This window comes from Rhinopithecus roxellana, chromosome 3 (genome assembly GCF_007565055.1).
Source record: "Rhinopithecus roxellana isolate Shanxi Qingling chromosome 3, ASM756505v1, whole genome shotgun sequence".
NCBI lineage: Eukaryota > Metazoa > Chordata > Mammalia > Primates > Cercopithecidae > Rhinopithecus > Rhinopithecus roxellana.
In genome coordinates, this window is record NC_044551.1 from 159040247 (window position 1) to 159057258 (window position 17012).

The window sequence follows — 17012 nt, forward strand, 5'->3', positions numbered from 1 at the left end:
TTTGCTGGGACGCCTGGCCAATCTGCCATCGCTGACTTGGAGGTTCTCCCACCATGTTCATGTCATGAAAAGCCCAGGGGCTGTTTTTATGTTTCACAGAGGCTCTTGAAGGAAGCTGCCCTTAATTCTCTCTGACCCAGAGAAATGGAAAGTGAATAATATGTGGGCACAGTGGCTCACACCTGCAATCACAGAACTTTGCGAGGCCTAGGTAAGAAGATCGCTTAAGCCCAGGGGTTCAAAACCAGCCTGGACAACATAGCAAGACCTTGTCTCTACAAAATAAATAATGCGAATGAATGAATGCAAGCTGTGTAATGAAACTGGGATAAGCTTCTTGGGGTATTTAGTATTTGTTTCGGGACAAAGCGCTTTACACCTGGTGAGGATTTTTCATTCCTTCATTCATCAGTATTTACTGAGCTTCTGCTAGGTGCCAGCCACTGTATAGCAGTGAACAAAAAGGGTGCCATTCTCACCCTCATGGAGCTTCCAATCTAGTGGGACGTACATGCGTCAAATAATTGCACAAATATGGTCAGGTGTGGTGGTTCACATCTCTAACCCTAGCACTTTGGCAACATAGCAAGACCTCATCTCTACAAAAAATTACAAATTAGCCAGGCGTGGTGGTGTGCGCCTGTAGTCCCACCTACTTGGGAGGCTGAAGCAGGAGGAACCCTTGAGCCCAGGAGTTCAGGGCTGCGGTGAACCATGATTGTGCTACTGCACTCCAGCCTGGGTGACAGAGCAGGATCTTGTCTCTAAAAAAAAGAAAAATTAATTGCATAAATATAAGTAGGAAATGACAACAACAGTAAGTCTTCTGTAGGAGAGGCAGTAATGTTCCAAAGGTATATAATGAGGACAGAGTTGGAAAAGTTTTTCTAGCAAGCGACATTTCAGCTCAGAGCTAAAAGATGAATGGTGTTAAGTGGGGTTTGGAGGGTGGAGTGAGAAGTATTCCAGGCAGAAGATGGCATATGCAAAGGTCCTGAGGCTGAAGGGATCATGGTGAATGCAAGGAAATGCAAAATCACCAGTGTGACTACAGGACTGAAAATGAGGTGGACCCTGGTCCCAGGAAGAGCTAGAAATATGGGGGACAGGCCCCATGCTGAGGGGCCCCCAAAAAACTACACTTTTATGCTTCACGAGGACAATGGGATGCTACTAAAGGAATTGAAGCCGTGGATATGTGTGTAAGTATTTGTGTTAGGGGATGACAAGATCTAATTTGCATTTTGAAAAGCTCATTCTGGCCACAGAGTGAAGAATGGCTTGCAAGGACCGCAATGGGTTCTGGTAACTGCCCATCCACATGCTGCCCCTTCAGTTTTCGGAGTGATAGTGGAACCCTATTGTTCCTGGTTCCAGGGTGCTGTACCATCCCTGTAGTTTCCCTACACTCTGCAAAGTATTATGTTTGCAAATAGTTTCTTTATCAAATGACCTCTCCTCAAATGACCACATTTGCTCTGCTTGACTTTATGGAGAAACTATATAGGCTGGAAACAGCAAGAGGAAAGTTTAGCAGTCATTTACCCTGACTCCTTTGTTTTGCTCGTGATACACACGTATGACTGGATTTTGTTTCCTAGCAAGTCGGACAAGCTTTGTCTTTTCACTGTTTTCACTACAGTGGAGTACATTTCAGTTTGCTTGCATTAATATGAGTATTGAAAATTATCAAATTAGTCAGATTTCTTTCTACTCTTTGTCCTGGTTTTTATTTTTGTGTTTCTTTCTACTTTCCTGTCTTATGGATTGGGCTTTTTTTTTTTTTTTTTTTTTAATCATCTCTTTTTTTCCCATTGCCTAGGAAGTTATAGTCGCTCCATCTCTTCTTTTAGTGGATCCTCTAGATACTTAAAAGTTAATCATAGGCCGGGCGCGGTGGCTCAAGCCTGTAATCCCAGCACTTTGGGAGGCCGAGACGGGCGGATCACAAGGTCAGGAGATCGAGACCATCCTGGCGAACACAGTGAAACCCCGTCTCTACTAAAAAATACAAAAAATTAGCCGGGCGAGGTGGCGGGCGCTTGTAGTCCCAGCTACTGGGGAGGCTGAGGCAGGAGAATGGCGGGAACCCGGGAGGGGAAGCTTGCAGTGAGCTGAGATCCGGCCACTGCACTCCAGCCTGGGTGACAGAGCAAGACTCCGCCTCAAAAAAAAAAAAAAAAAAAGTTAATCATAGGCCGGGCGTGGTGGTGGCTCATACCTGTAATCCCAGCACTTTACAAGGCCGAGGTGGGTAGATTACTTGAGGTCAAGAGTTCGAGACCAGCCTGGCCAACCTGGTGAAACCCCGTCTCTACTAAAAATACAAAAATTAGCCGGGCGTGTTGGCAGGTGCCTGTAGTCACAGTTACTCGGGAGGCTGAGGCAGGAAAATTGCTTCAACCTGGGAGGCAGAGGTTGCAGTGAGCCCAGATCATGCCGCTGCACTTCAGCCTGGGTGACAGAGACCCTGTCTGGAAAAAAAAAAAAAAACCAATCACAGTTTCTATCCTCCTAAAGAATACAAGGACCTGGCCAGGTGCAGTGGCTCATGCCTGTAATCCTAGCACTTTGGGAGGCCATCCAGGAGGGTCGATCACCTGAGGTCAGGAGTTCAAGACCAGCCTGGCCAACATGTTGAAACCCCGTCTCTACTAAAAATACAAAAATTAGTTGGGTGTGGTGGCACGTGCCTGTAATCCCAGCTACTTGGGAAGCTGAGGCTGAGGTTGCAGTGAGCTGAGATCGCACCACTGCACTCTAGCCTGAGTGGCAGAGCGAGACTCCATCCCCGCCACCGCCAAAAAAAAAAAAAAAACAAAAAAAAAACCTGAATACAAGGACCTTAAATTGCATTAACTTCAATCTCTGCTGTCTCCCTTTACCTCGACACATACACGTTTATATTCTGTAGTCCGGTGTTTTCATTCTTTTTTTTTCTTCCCTCAGGCCAGATTAGACAGTATTAGTGTTTCTTTATACAGTCAGATTGTTACTCACATTCACCCACAGAGCTACCAATCTCTTTTTTCACTGTTCCTTGTTATAAGAGCATATATCTAAGATTGACATCCTTCTGCCTGAAATTCATTGTTTAGAATTTCCTTTAGTAAGAGTCTGTTGGTAGTAAATTCTATCAGTTTTTATTGGGTTGAAAATGACTTTATTTCATCTTCATATTTGAATTCTTGAATAGAATTCTTGGTCGCTAGTTTTGTTCCAGCTTCCATTGTGCCTACTAAGAAGTATGTAGTGAGTCTAATTGTATCTTTTTAAAAATTGATCCAGGCCGGGCGCGGTGGCTCAAGCCTGTAATCCCAGCACTTTGGGAGGCCGAGGCGGGTGGATCACGAGGTCAGGAGATCGAGACCCTCCTGGCTAACACGGTGAAACCCCGTCTCTACTAAAAATACAAAAAACTAGCCGGGCGCGGTGGCGGGCGCCTGTAGTCCCAGCTACTCGGAGGCTGAGGCGGGAGAATGGCGGGAACCCGGGAGGCGGAGCTTGCAGTGAGCTGAGATCCGGCCACTGCACTCCAGCCTGGGCGACACAGCGAGACTCCGTCTCAAAAAATAAATAAATAAATAAATAAATAAAATAAAAATTGATCTGGGCTGGGCACGGTGGTTCACACCTGCAATCCCAGCATTTTGGGAGGCTGAGGTAGGAGGATTGCTTGGGTCCAGGAGTTTGAGAGCAGCCTGGACAACATGATGAAACCCCATCTCTACAAAAAATACTAAAATTAGCCAGGTTGTAGTGGCTCTTGTCTGTAATCCCAGCTACTCAGGAGGCTGAGGCAGAAAGGATCGCTTGAGCCCAGGAGGTGGAGGTTGCAGTAAGCTGAGATCACGCCATGACACTCTAGCCTGCATGACCGAGTGAGACCCCATCTCAAAAATAAAAATAAAAATAAAAATAAAAATTGATCTGGGCTAGGCACAGTGGCACACAGCTGTAATCCCAGCACTTTAGGAGGCCAAGGCAGGACTGCTTGAGCCTAGGAGTTCCATACCAGCCTGGACAGCATAGCAAGACCCTGTTTCTACAAAAAATAAAAATTGACTGGGCATAGTGGGATGCATCTGTGGTCCCAACTACTCAAGAGGCTGAGGTGGGCCAGGCACGGTGGCTCACGCCTGTAATCTCAGAACATTGGGAGGTCAAGGTGGGCAGATCACCAGAGGTCAGGAGTTCGAGACCAGCCTGGCCAACATGGTGAAACCCCGTCTCTACTAAAAATATAAAAATTAGCTGGGCAGAGTGGTGAGCACCTGTAATCCCAGCTACTCGGGAGGCTGAGGCAGGGGAATCACTTGAACCTAGGAGGCAGAGTTGGCAGTGAGCTGAGATCATGCCAGCGTACTCCAGCCTGGGCAACAGAGTAAGACCTTGTCTCAAAAAACCAAAAACAAAAAGTGTTTAGTCTGTTAGTCTGCTATTTAAACCACCGTACTTTTTTTGTTTTGTTTTGTTTTTTCCAATTTGGCTTAGTTATTTTACAGCCTTTTGCTCCTGTCTCATTTATTTAAGCCTCACATTTACTTCTTGAAATATAGTAAATATACCTATTTATATTCTGTGCTTGATCATTTCTATATCTTATATTTTTGTGGGTCTGATGATGCTGTCTATTGTTTCTGCTGGTTCTCACTCACAGTGCCTTATTTCCTGTGTGTTTTGTGATTTTAACTTTAGGCTCAAGTTTCCTGAAACTTTGTGGGCATTTCTTTGAGCTATGGGTTGAAATTGTAGTCCTTCAGTGATCTTGGCTCACCGCAACCTCCATCTTCCAGGTTCAAGCGATTCGCCTGCCTCAGCCTCCTGAGTAGCTGCGATTACAGGAATGTGCCACCATGTCTAATTTTTTTTTTTTTTTTGAGACAGATTCTTGCTCTGTCACCCAGGTTGTAGTGCAATGGCATAATTTCAGCTCACTGCAACCTCCGCTTCCCAAGTTTAAGCGATTCTCCTGCCTCAGCCTCCCAAGTAGCTGGGATTACAGGCCAGTGCCATCACGCCCAGCTAATTTTTGTATTTTTTTTTTTTGTCTTTTTTTTTTTTTTTTCCTTTTTGTGGAGAACGGGGTCTCGCTGTATTACCCAGGCAGGTCTCGAACTCCTGGGCTCAAGCTATCCTCCCGCCTCTGCCTCCCTGAGAGCTGGGATTACAGGCGTGAGCCACCGCGCCCGGCAATTTTTGTATTTTTAGTAAAGACGGGGTTTCACCATGTTGTCCAGGCTGGTCTCAAACTCCTGACCTCCTGGTCCACCTGCCTCAGCCTCCCAAAGTGCTGGGATTACAGGCATGACCCACTGTAATTTTTGTATTTTTAGTAGAGACAGGGTTTCACCACGTTGGCCAGGCTGTCTCGAACTCCTGACCTCAAGTGATATGCCCAACTTGGCCTATATTTACTTTTAACAGCTATATTTACTGGGGTTTATTCCTATTAGGAACTCCTACTGGCCACAGTGGCTTACACCTGTAATCCCAGCACTTTGGGAAGCCTGAGGCAGGAGGATTGCTTGAGCCCAGTACTTCATGACCAGCCTGGGCAGCAGAGCTCCTTGTGCAACGAACTTTATCTCCTGTCCCCCTCACCTCCTATGTTAATCAAAATGGAAGCTTCAAGTCATCAAGTTGTAGCAAATATCCTCAATCTAAAGCTGTCTTGTGCATTCACTTATGTTTCAGAATTCCCTTTTTCATTTATTTTGTTGGTCTCTGAATATTCCTTACTTTTTTGCCAGTTCAGCAATGCATTTTTGGGGGAAAAAAAGATATTTCAATGTTTGTGTGTGTTTTTTTTAATCAGAAGGCCATCTGATAGTATGGCCAGCATACTATCAGAAACTGAACAAATTCCTTTACATTTTTGCAGAGAGAAAGAGGAGTAGAATGATGTAGTATAAGAGTTTTGAGGCCGGGCATGGTGGCTCAGCACTTTGGGAGGCTGAGGCAGGCAGATCACCTGAGATCAGGAGTTCAAGACCAGCCTGCCAACAGGGCGAAACCCCGTCTCTACTAAAAATACAAAAATTAGCTGGGCGTGATGGCACGCGCCTGTAATCCCAGCTACTTGGGAGGCTGAGGCAGGAGAATCTCTTGAACCTGGGAAGCAGAGGTTGCAGTGAGCTGAGATCATGCCACTGCACTTCAGCCTGGACAACAGAGTGAGAATTCATCTCAAAAAAAAAAAAAAAAAAGTTTTGAGGCTAGGTCATACTGGGTTCAAATCCACATTTAATACTAGGGGCTGCCATAACAAAATACCACAGGCTGGGTGGCTTAAATAACAGAAATGTATTTTCTCTCAATTCTGGAGGCAAGAAGTCTGAGATGAAGGTGTTGACAGGATTGGTGTCTTCTGAGACTGTACTTCTTGGCTTGGGAGATGGCTGTCTTCTCCCTGTGTCTTCACATGGACTCCCCTTGCTCTGTGTCCTAATTTCCTCTTGTTCCTATTTTTTTTTTTTTTTTTTTTTTTTGAGACGGAGTCTCGCTCTGCCACCCAGGCTGGAGTGCAGTGGCCAGATCTCAGCTCACTGCAAGCTCCGCCTCCCGGGTTTAACGCCATTCTCCTGCCTCAGCGTCCGGAGTAGCTGGGACTACAGGCGGCCGCCACCTCGCCCGGCTAGTTTTTTGTATTTTTTTAGTAGAGACGGGGTTTCACCGTATTAGCCAGGATGGTCTCAATCTCCTGACCTCGTGATCCGCCCTCCTCGGCCTCCCAAAGTGCTGGGATTACAGGCTTGAGCCACCGCGCCCGGCCCCTCTTGTTCCTATTAAGACACTAGTCATATTGGGTTAGGGCTCACCCTGGTGACCTCATTTTTACATAGTCACTTCTTTAAAGATCTGTCTCCAAATATGGTCCTATTCTGAGGTGGCAGGGGCTAGAACTTCAACATATGAATTGGGGGGAATGCAGTTCAGCTCATAAGAGGAGACAAGAAGCAGAGACTGAGAGGGGAGAAAGGAGGATGATAAAACGGGATCCCGCAGTGGCTCACGCCTGTAATCCCAGCACTTTGGGAGGCTGAGGCGGGCGGATCATAAGGTCAGGAGTTCAAGACCAGCCTGGCCAACACAGTGAAACCCCATCTCTACTAAAAATACAAAAAATTAGCTGGGCGTGCTGGCGGGTGCCTGTAATCCCAGCTGCTCAGGAGGCTGAGGCAGAAGAATTGCTTGAACCAGGGAGGCAAAGGTTGCAGTGGGCCAAGATCATGCCACTGCCTTCCAGCCTGGGCGACAGTGCGAGACTCTTGTCTCAAAAAAAAAAAAAAAAAAAAAACTGGGGGAGTCCTCCAGAGAAGCTGGAGGAGGAGAAAGGTGCTAGGAGAGGGACATCAAGTGTTCAATGTTATAGAGAGGTTGTGAGGGGTGAGAATGGAGGAAAGAGGGGCTTAGCAATGGTCACTCCCTGAGAATTACCTGTGAGGAAGTCATCTCGGCAGAGGCAGAGGCTAGACCAGCGTGGTGAGGAGCACAGGGGAGGCCGAAGTCAAAGTGGGAGATACTCTGTAGAGGTTCACTGAGTGAATACAATGCACTTCTTTTCCTCACTCCTCTAATATTCCATGGCTCTGGAACTTGGTTTCTCCTTAGAAACTCTGAGGTGAAGGCTGCATTCTAGGACCCTGACCCTGAACTTGTTCATCATATGCAACTGGGTCTTGAGGACGAGCCAGGAAGAATAGAATATCTTTTCTCCTGGGAAGCCAGAAAGAGAGAGAGAAAAGAAGGGGGAGAAGGAGGAGGAGGGAGGCAAAGAAGAAAGAACTGAGAGAAAAACAAACCAAACCACATTGTCACTAATCTGCCACAGCCATAAAGAAAAGAGTGGGGTGACACAGGAAGTTAGAGAGGCCTTGGGGCCATTTTGCAATTTTCCTGTCTGCCCTCCAGAAAGGAAGAGGTTGTTCATTCAGTCATTTATTTAAAAAAAAAAATTCTAATTAAGCACCTACTCCTACATCCTAGTTGGATGCTAGGCTAGGCCAGAGGGAAACCTCAGTGAAGCAGATATCAAATATTTATTGACTGCTTATGTAATACCATGTCTTGTGCTAAGCATTTGGTGTACATCCTGCTCTCAAGGACAGTCTAAGATGGGGACTATTGCTGTGGCTTTTTTATACCAGTGGGGAAATGGGCTAACTGAAGCTTAGGATGGTTCCGAAACTCACTGGAGGCCACAGAGTGATCATAAGCCATGTGGACACAGACCAGGGGCACCTTTTCCAACTCCATCTTTACCCAGGCCCCTCAGGCTTCTCCCAGGGCACAGTCAGTGGCTGCTTGGAGTTGTGGATGAGTCAGGACGAGCTGGGGATAAGCAGTCCCAGTTCCTGCTCGCCCATCCTGTCCTTGGCCTGAGAAAGGACAGGCATTGGGGAGGGATGTTGGCCGGGACAATAGTGCCACGTCACTGCGGATGAGAGGCCTGTGTTCTCCCAGCCAACACCTGAAGTCCATTTCAGCTACTGTCCTTGCTGTCACACACCTGTCCCAGCACCACTGAAAACACCTGGGATTGTGTCTCAGGAACCAAAAACGCATTTCCTTCCTTCTCTGGGGTTTCCTAAAGGGTACTTGAGAGCACAACCGATTTCTGAAATTCGATTCCCAAATGCCCAGGATTTCCCCTGTGGTTCCAGAGAAAGGGAGATATGTGGCTTCTGTGAACACCTATTGAGTGGAATCATGAGGAAGCATCCAGTGACCTTCTATTTTGAGATGAGGAGGTAGGTGGCTGTGCTGCTGACCAGTGAGTGAGTCAGTGGGCCCAGGCACTGAACAATGTGTATAGGTGGAGAACTCGGGAGGTAGAACCACATTTAAAGAAATGCTTCTGGTCATTCTGGTCAAATTTGGCAATCAAATAATTTTAAAACTGAAGGAGTCCACAGAGATCTGTATACAAGAATGTTTAAGGTAATGTTTTAGTAGTAACAACCTAAGTGTCGGCCGGGTGCGGTGGCTCAAGCCTGTAATCCCAGCACTTTGGGAGGCCGAGACGGGCGGATCACGAGGTCAGGAGATCGAGACCATCCTGGCTAACACGGTGAAACCCCGTCTCTACTAAAAATACAAAACATTAGCCAGGTGAGGTGGCGGGCGCCTGTAGTCCCAGCTACTCGGGAGGCGGAGGCAGGAGAATGGCGTGAACCTGGGAGGCGGAGCTTGCAGTGAGCTGAGATCCGGCCACTGCACTCCAGCCTAGGCGACAGAGCGAGACTCCGTCTCAGAAAAAAAAAAAAAAAAAAAACCTAAGTGTCCAACTGTAGAGGATGGAGGAAATCAACAATGGCTGATCTCTAAAAAGGAAAGCTATGTTGTCATTAAGCAGTGTGTGGTGGATCTATTAGGTGTGGATACAGAAAGGTGTTCAAGACTGATTGTTAATAAAGCAAGACACGAAACAGTGCATATGTGTATGTGCAGAAGTGTGTATATGCTTCTGTGTAGCCATGGGTGATTTCTGGAAATGCACATGAGAAGCCACTAACTTGAATTGGCTTCCTTCCAGAGTAGGAATGGGGGTTCGGGTGGGGAGTGAGACATTCACTCTTCACTTTACACTCTTCTGTACTTTTAAATTTTTTAAAGTAATGAGCATCTATTACTTGTATAATACAATGATAATAATAAAGTAGAAGAAAGAAAGACTTAAGGCTCGCAAACCAAAGGTACCAAAACAATTCAGCATAGCATCCAGGAGTGCTGGGGGTAGGAGGAATGATGAAGTGGGGTCCAAGATGAACTTGCATATCGGAAACTGTCCCTAGCCACTGCTTGCAGAACTATACTTTGAACAATCAAGGGTGGTCACAGAGTCAGGGACTGGCAGGAAATCACTGTTTGCAAGGCTGATCAGTGACAGAACGAATAAAACAAAATCAAGGCCAAAGTTCAGCTCCAAAAACAGGGATTGAATTGTCTACTGTAGTAATAGCCAAGGCTGGGTGCCATGGCTTATGCCTCTAATCCCAGCACTTTGGGAGGCCAAGGTGGGTGGATGATCTGAGGTCAGGAGTTTAAAGTTGGGGAGATCTGCTCAAGGTGTGAGGATCTCCAGGTGTGTGATCTCGGCTCACTGCACCCTCCACCTCCCAGGTTCAAGTGATACTCCTGACTCAGCCTCCCAAGTAGCTGGGACTACAGGCGTGTGCCACCATGCCCAGCTAATTTTTGTATTTTTAGTAGAGACAGGGTTTCACCATGTTGGCCAGGATGGTCTCAATCTCCTGACCTCGTGATATGCCCACCTCAGCCTCCCAAAGCGCTGGGATTACAGGCATGAGCCACCACGCCTGGTTGATGAATTCAATTTTCATTCCAAACCTCCCTTCTTCTCAAGATGGTAAAGACTAGAACAAGAATTTATAAGAATTCTTTCTATGCTCCTAATATCAAAGTGACATTTTTCCCCCTAAAGCAATCCTATTCTCTACCGTAAAGTCTGGAGCATGCACCAACTGGTAAGGGCATTTGTCAAACATTTTATTATAGATTGTATCTTTTAATAAAAAATAGTATTGTGACCATTCCTCTATTTATTTGTTCTGTAAATATTTATTGAGTGGCACTATGGTTGTGAATTTTCAGCTGTTGTGTTCACAGTTGAGTGGAGGGCACAGACAAGTTAACAGGTGGTAATGATATGACAAATGAGTGTACGAAGAGGATAAGCAGCAGGTGTTGTGCGATCTCCTAGGAGGCATATCCACCTAGCCTTGGAAGGAGAGGTGGCCAGGAAGGGAAGTTTCCCTGATAAGAGTAATGAAGTGTGCCAGGCGCGGTAGCTCACGCCTGTAATCCCAGCACTTTGGGAGGCCGAGGCGGGCAGATCATGAGGTCAGGAGATTGAGACCATCCTGGCTAACATGGTGAAACCCTGTCTCTACTAAAAATACAAAAAAATTAGCCAGGCATGGTGGCGGATGCCTGTAGTCCCAGCTACTCAGGAGGCTGAGGCAGGAGAATGGTGTGAACCCAGGAGGCAGAGTTTGCAGTGAGTGGAGGTCGCACCACTGCACTCCAGCCTGGGCAACAGAGCAAGACTCCATCTCAAAAAAAAAAAAAAAAGAATAATGAAGTGTTAGCTATACAGGTGCAAGGGGTGAGGATGGGGATATGTGTTCAATTGCCAAACCAAACAAAACAAAACAAAAAAACCCTTGTAGTTTAAAGACCTGGACACTGGAGAGGCCTAGGTTTATTGAGGAGCAGAACGGGTGTCAAGGAACAATTTATAATCTAGAGGCTGGGAATGGTAGGGGAGAGTGGGAAATAAAGAGTGGTTGATTAATAGGTGTAAGTATATACTTGGAAGAAATAAGACCTGGTGTTCAATAGATTAGTAGGATGACTATAGCTAACATCAACCAATTGTACATTTCAAAATATCTAGAAGAAAATAATCGAATGTTCTAAGCATAAAGAAAATATCAGTATTTAAGATGATGGATATCCCAATTACCCTGACCTGATTATATGAATACATGAAATTATCACATGTACCCTGAAAATATGTACATTTATTAATGTAGTAACAACAACAAAAAAATGAAGCTAAAAAAATCTAGAATTTTATACCTAGCAAAACAATCAGAATATGAGAACAGGCAGGGCACAGTGGCTCACATCTATAATCTCAGCACTTTGGGAGGCCAAGGCAGGCAGATCACCTGAGGTCAGAAGTTCGAGACCAGCCTGGCCAACATGGTGAAACCCCCGTCTCCACTAAAAATACAAAAATTAGCTGGGTGTGGTGATGCGTCCCTATAATCCCAGCTACTCGGAAGGCTGAGGCAGGAGAATTGCTTGAACCCAGGGGGCGAAGGTTGCAGTGAGCCGATATTTACTTCTGTGTATCTCTTTCTAGGAAGCTAGTAGAAGATTTGTACCAACAAAACCAAGGAGTAAACAACTTGAGAATAACTGTGTGAGCTCAGGTAGGCAAGGGTTGGATCAAAAGTGTTGTATAGGCACAGTAAGGAGTTTGAACTCCATTAAATGCCAAAATTACTTAAAGTCATAATAGAATGATAGGCCGGGTGCGGTGGCTCAAGCCTGTAATCCCAGCACTTTGGGAGGCCGAGACGGGCGGATCATGAGGTCAGGAGATCGAGACCATCCTGGCTAACACGGTGAAACCCCATCTCTACTAAAAAATACAAAAAACTAGCCGGGTGAGGTGGCGGGCTCCTGTAGTCCCAGCTACTCGGGAGGCTGAGGCAGGAGAATGGAGTAAACCAGGGAGGCGGAGCTTGCAGTGAGCTGAGATCCGGCCACTGCACTCCAGCCTGGGCCACAGAGCGAGACTCCATCTCAAAAAAAATAATAATAGAATGATATTCTAGGCCAGGGCCGGGCGCGGTGGCTCACACCTGTAATCCCAGCACTTTAGGAGGCCAAGGCGGGTGGATCACCTGAGGTCAGGAGTTCAAGACTAGCTTGACCAACATGGAGAAACCCCATCTCTAATAAAAATACAAAATTAGCCGGATGTGGTGGTGCATGCCTGTAATCCCAACTATTTGGGAGGCTGAGGCAGGAGAATTGCTTGACCCCAGGAGGCGGAGGTTGCAGTGAGCCGAGATCATGCCACTGCACTAGGACCCCTTTTGAGCAACCTTGTGATTGGCTTCAACCAGAAAAATAGTTTTAATCTCGTTTTCATATTTTGCATTCCTTTAAAATGGTTCTGCTGCTTTTTTAAAAGTCTAGAAGCCACTATACTAGAAAAACCTTAAAATGTGTATAACACTACTTAAATAGCCTTCTGCAATTTGGCAGGGCCCTCAGAAAATCCTGGGATCAAGAGGTTATAGGAATTGTAAGGTCTATGTAAGTGGTCATAGGTTTATGGAAGTTCCTGGAGCAATACACTGGGGGAGGCCTATGATAGGGAGGTGAAATTCTTGCTGAATTTCAGAAAGACTCTGTTGATCATTCTTCCTTCAGCAGCAAAGGTGATCCCTAGAACATTTATATTAGAACAGCTCTGCTTACCACGTAATTACTAAAGCTGCTTTTCCCAGGATTTTCCAGACTGCCAGCAAATACATTTTAGAAATGCAAAATGAGGTGGGGGAAAGACAATATGGCCAACGTTCTTCTTCTGCTAAACGTTGCCACAGCTGGAATAAGGCAATATCTGTATCAATGTGTGTGTGTGTTTCTGTCTGTGTGTCCAGTGGGCTCAGAAGAAATGTATGGTTATGTTATATTCTAACAAATCATGGTTGAGGCCAGAGCAGGGATCCAGGTGTTCCCTAAATCTGAAGCCAAAGCCAAATAAACTTTTTATGGTTTCAGCAGACATTTTCTTTCCAAAATCTGCGTTGTAATCTGTATCTACAAAGATAAAAGATCCGCACACAAACCAGGTGTTTGTTTTGTTTACTGGTTATGTTATGATGTTTACTGGTTTTGCTGGCCAAAAAGAGGGCATTCTCCAGTTCCTCATCAGCTGGGAGAAATCCTTCCCCCACTCTCTCCTGAACAAGTGCTTTCCCTCCCCACTAAGCAAGTGAATTTTAAATACCACTCTAAAGTTGTTGGCTGGTGACCTGGAAAATTCCTTTTGCTTTGTTATGCTGTTAATGGTCCATCAGTTTAAACCTCGTATCCCCAGAAAGTTTCCTTCTTTTAACTAGACTGGAGAAGGAAGACGCAGAAGTTTAAAAAAGAAAAACAGAATTGCTGTTTCAAAGGGTTTGGGGAAGATTCAAAGATGGTATTGGGAAAATTGGATATCCATATGCAGAAAAATGAATGAAAAATGAAACTAGACCCCTATCTTTCACCATACACAAAAATAGATTCAAACTGGAATAAAAACTTAAATGTAAGACGTGAAATTATGAAACTATTAGAAGAAAACAGGGAAAATGCTTCAGATCTGGGCAAAGATTTTCTGGGTAAGACCTCAAAAGCACAGGCAACGAAAGCAAAAAGAGACAAATGGGATCATATCAAAACTAAAAAGGTTCTGCACAGCAAGGGAAGCAGTCATGAGTGAAGAGGCAATCTGCAGAATGAGACAAAATATCTGCAAACTATTCATCTGACAAAGGCTTAGTATCTAGAATATACAAAGTACTTCATAACAAACCAAATAATCAGATTAAAAATGGGCTCATAATCTGAATACACATTTCTCAAAAGAAGACAGACAAATGGCTGACAGGTATATAAAAAAATGCCTGGCTGGGTGTGGCAGCTCATGCCTGTAATAATCCCAGCACTTTGGGAGGCCGAGGCAGGCAGATCACCTCAGGTCAGGAGTTCAAGACCAGCCTGGCCAACATGATGAAACCTTGTCGCTACTAAAAATACAAAAATTAGCTAGGTGTGGTGGTGTGCACCTGTAATCCCAGCTACTCGTGAGGCTGAGAAAGACAATCACTTGAACCCAGGAGGCAGTGGCACCAAGATCGTGCCACTGCACTCCAGCCTGGGCAACAGAGCAAGACTCCGTATCAAAAAAAAAAAAAAAAAAAAAAAGCCGGGGTGGCTCACGCCTGTAATCCCAGCACTTTGGGAGGCCAAGGCAGGCAGATCACAAGGTCAGGAGATCAAGACCATTCTGGCCAACATGGTGAAACTCCGTCTCAAGTAAAAAATACAAAACATTAGCCATGTGTGCATGGTGGCATGAGCCTGTAGTCGTAGCTACTCGGGAGGCTGAGGCAGGAGAATTGCCTGAACCTGGGAGTTAGTGGCTGCAGTGAGCCGAGATCATACCACTGCAGTCTAGCCTGGCCACGGAGTGAGACTCTGTCTCAATAAAAAAATAATAATAATAAATAAAAAATGCTCCACATCACTAATCATCAGGGAAATACACATTAAAACCACAATGAAAGCTGGGCGCGGTGGCTCATGCCCATAATCCCAGCACTTTGGGAAGCCGAGATGAGCGGATCACCTGAGGTCAGGAGTTCAAGACCAGCCTGGCCAACATGGCGAAACCCTGTCTCTATTAAAAATACTAAAAATACAAAAATTACCAGGCATGGTGGCAGGTCCCTGTAATCCCAGCTACTTGGGAGGTTGAGGCAGGGAGAGTTGCTTGAATCTGGGAAGCAGAGGTTGCAGTGGGCCAAGATCTCGCCACTGCACTCCATCCTGGGTGACAGAGCGAGACTCTGTTTCAAAAAAATAAAACCACAATGAAATATCTTCTCATCCAGTTCAAGTGACTACTATCAAAAAGACAAAAAACAACAAATGCTGGCGAGGATGAGTAGAAAAAGGAATTCTTATAAACAGTTGGCGGGAATGTAAACTGGTATAGCCATCATAGAGAATGGTATGGAGTTTTCTCAAAAAACTACAAATAGAATTACCATATGATCCAGCAGTCTCACTGGAGTATTAATCCAAAGGAAAGGAAATCAATACGTCAAAAAGACATCTGTATTCCTATGTTAATGGCAGCACTATTCATAACAGCTAAGACATGGAGTCAACCTAAGTGTCCATCAAGGAATGAATGGATAAACAAAATGTGGTATGAATAAACAATGGAATACTATTCAGCCATAAAAGAAAGAATGAAATCGTGTCATTTGTGGCAACATGAATGAGTTTAGAGGACATTATGTTAAGTGAAATAAGCCAGGCACAGAATTATAAAAACCACATGTTCTCATTCATATGTGGGAGGTAAAAAAGTTGACTTCATACAAGTGTAGAGTAGCAAAGTGGCTCTTAGAAGCTGGGAAGGGTAGCGGGTAAAGAGAATAGAAAGAGGTTGGTTAATGGATAAAAAAATTACAGCTAGGCCGGGTGTGGTGGCTCAAGCCTATAATTCCAGTACTTTGTGAGGCCAAGGTGGGTGAATCACTTGAGGTCAGGTGTTCAAGACCAACCTGACCAACATGGTGAAAATCCTTCTCTAGTAAAAATACAAAAATTAGCTGGGCACTGTGATGGGTGCCTATAATCCCAGCTACTTGGGAGGCTGAGGCAGGAGAATCACTTGAACCTGGCAGGTGGAGGTTACAGTGAGCTGAGATTACGCCACTGTACTCCAACCTGGGTGACAGAGCAAGACTCTGTCTCAAAAAAAAAAAAAAAAAAAAAAAACAGCTAGATGGGAGGAATAAGTCCCAGTGTTCTATAGCACTGTAGGGTGATAACAGTTAACAATTACTTATTATATATTTTCAAATAGCCAGAAGAGACAATTTTGGATATTCCCAATGCAAAGAAATGATAAAAGTTCGAGGTGATGAATATGCTAATTACCCTGATTTGATTATTACACATTGTTTACATGTATCAATATATCACACTGTATCTATAAATATGTATAATTATTATGTGTCAATTAAAAATAAAATTAAAAAATACAGTGAAGGAAATAGTTCTGTAACTACTGATGCAGAAATATTTAAATTAAGCAAAATAGATTCCTAATTAAATGTATTACAAAGCACAAAATAACTTTCAAGCTCTTTGATTTGCCAAGTTTTGATAAGACTAGAACTTGGAATTCTGAATTGCAGTCTCAATAAGACAACTCTATTTTGTCATAGAAAAAGTAATTGAAACAAGAATAGATAAAGAATAACAGCTTAGCTTTTTAACAGCTTAGTTCTTTCATCTTTGTTTGAATACAAAGGCCAAGGAAAATAGTCTACATGTTATTTTCAGGAAAATTTTCTGTATAAATTATTGTTATTGAAGCATTAATTTTCTATTTTATGGTCAGGTTGCATGCCTTGGAAAGGATGTAGTATATGATGAAATTGCCCAAATCATTTGAATGATAATAAAAGTAAAAACAATAAAGGTGACTAGGCTCCGGATGAATGGAAGGAAGGAATTTCATCTGTTTCAGGCTGTACAGCGGCTAGCACTAGGGCATATGTAAGTAGGTAAGTAGGGCCTTATTAAATGATTTTAGATGAACGTGATAATTTTTTTTTTTTTTTTTGAGACTGAGTCTCGCTCTGTCGCCCAGGCTGGAGTGCAGTGGCGCGATC

At 44.5% G+C, this 17012-nt stretch overlaps 1 long non-coding RNA gene across 1 annotated transcript in view; it reads left to right on the forward strand.

Annotated features, from left to right (window-relative positions):
• LOC104681836 overlaps positions 1-17012 on the forward strand; it is a 147261-nt gene that overhangs the window by 8672 nt on the left and 121577 nt on the right. Inside the window, exon 2 of the long non-coding RNA XR_750616.1 lies at positions 11897-11966. This is a non-coding gene — a long non-coding RNA (uncharacterized LOC104681836). The remainder of the gene's footprint in view (positions 1-11896; positions 11967-17012) is intronic.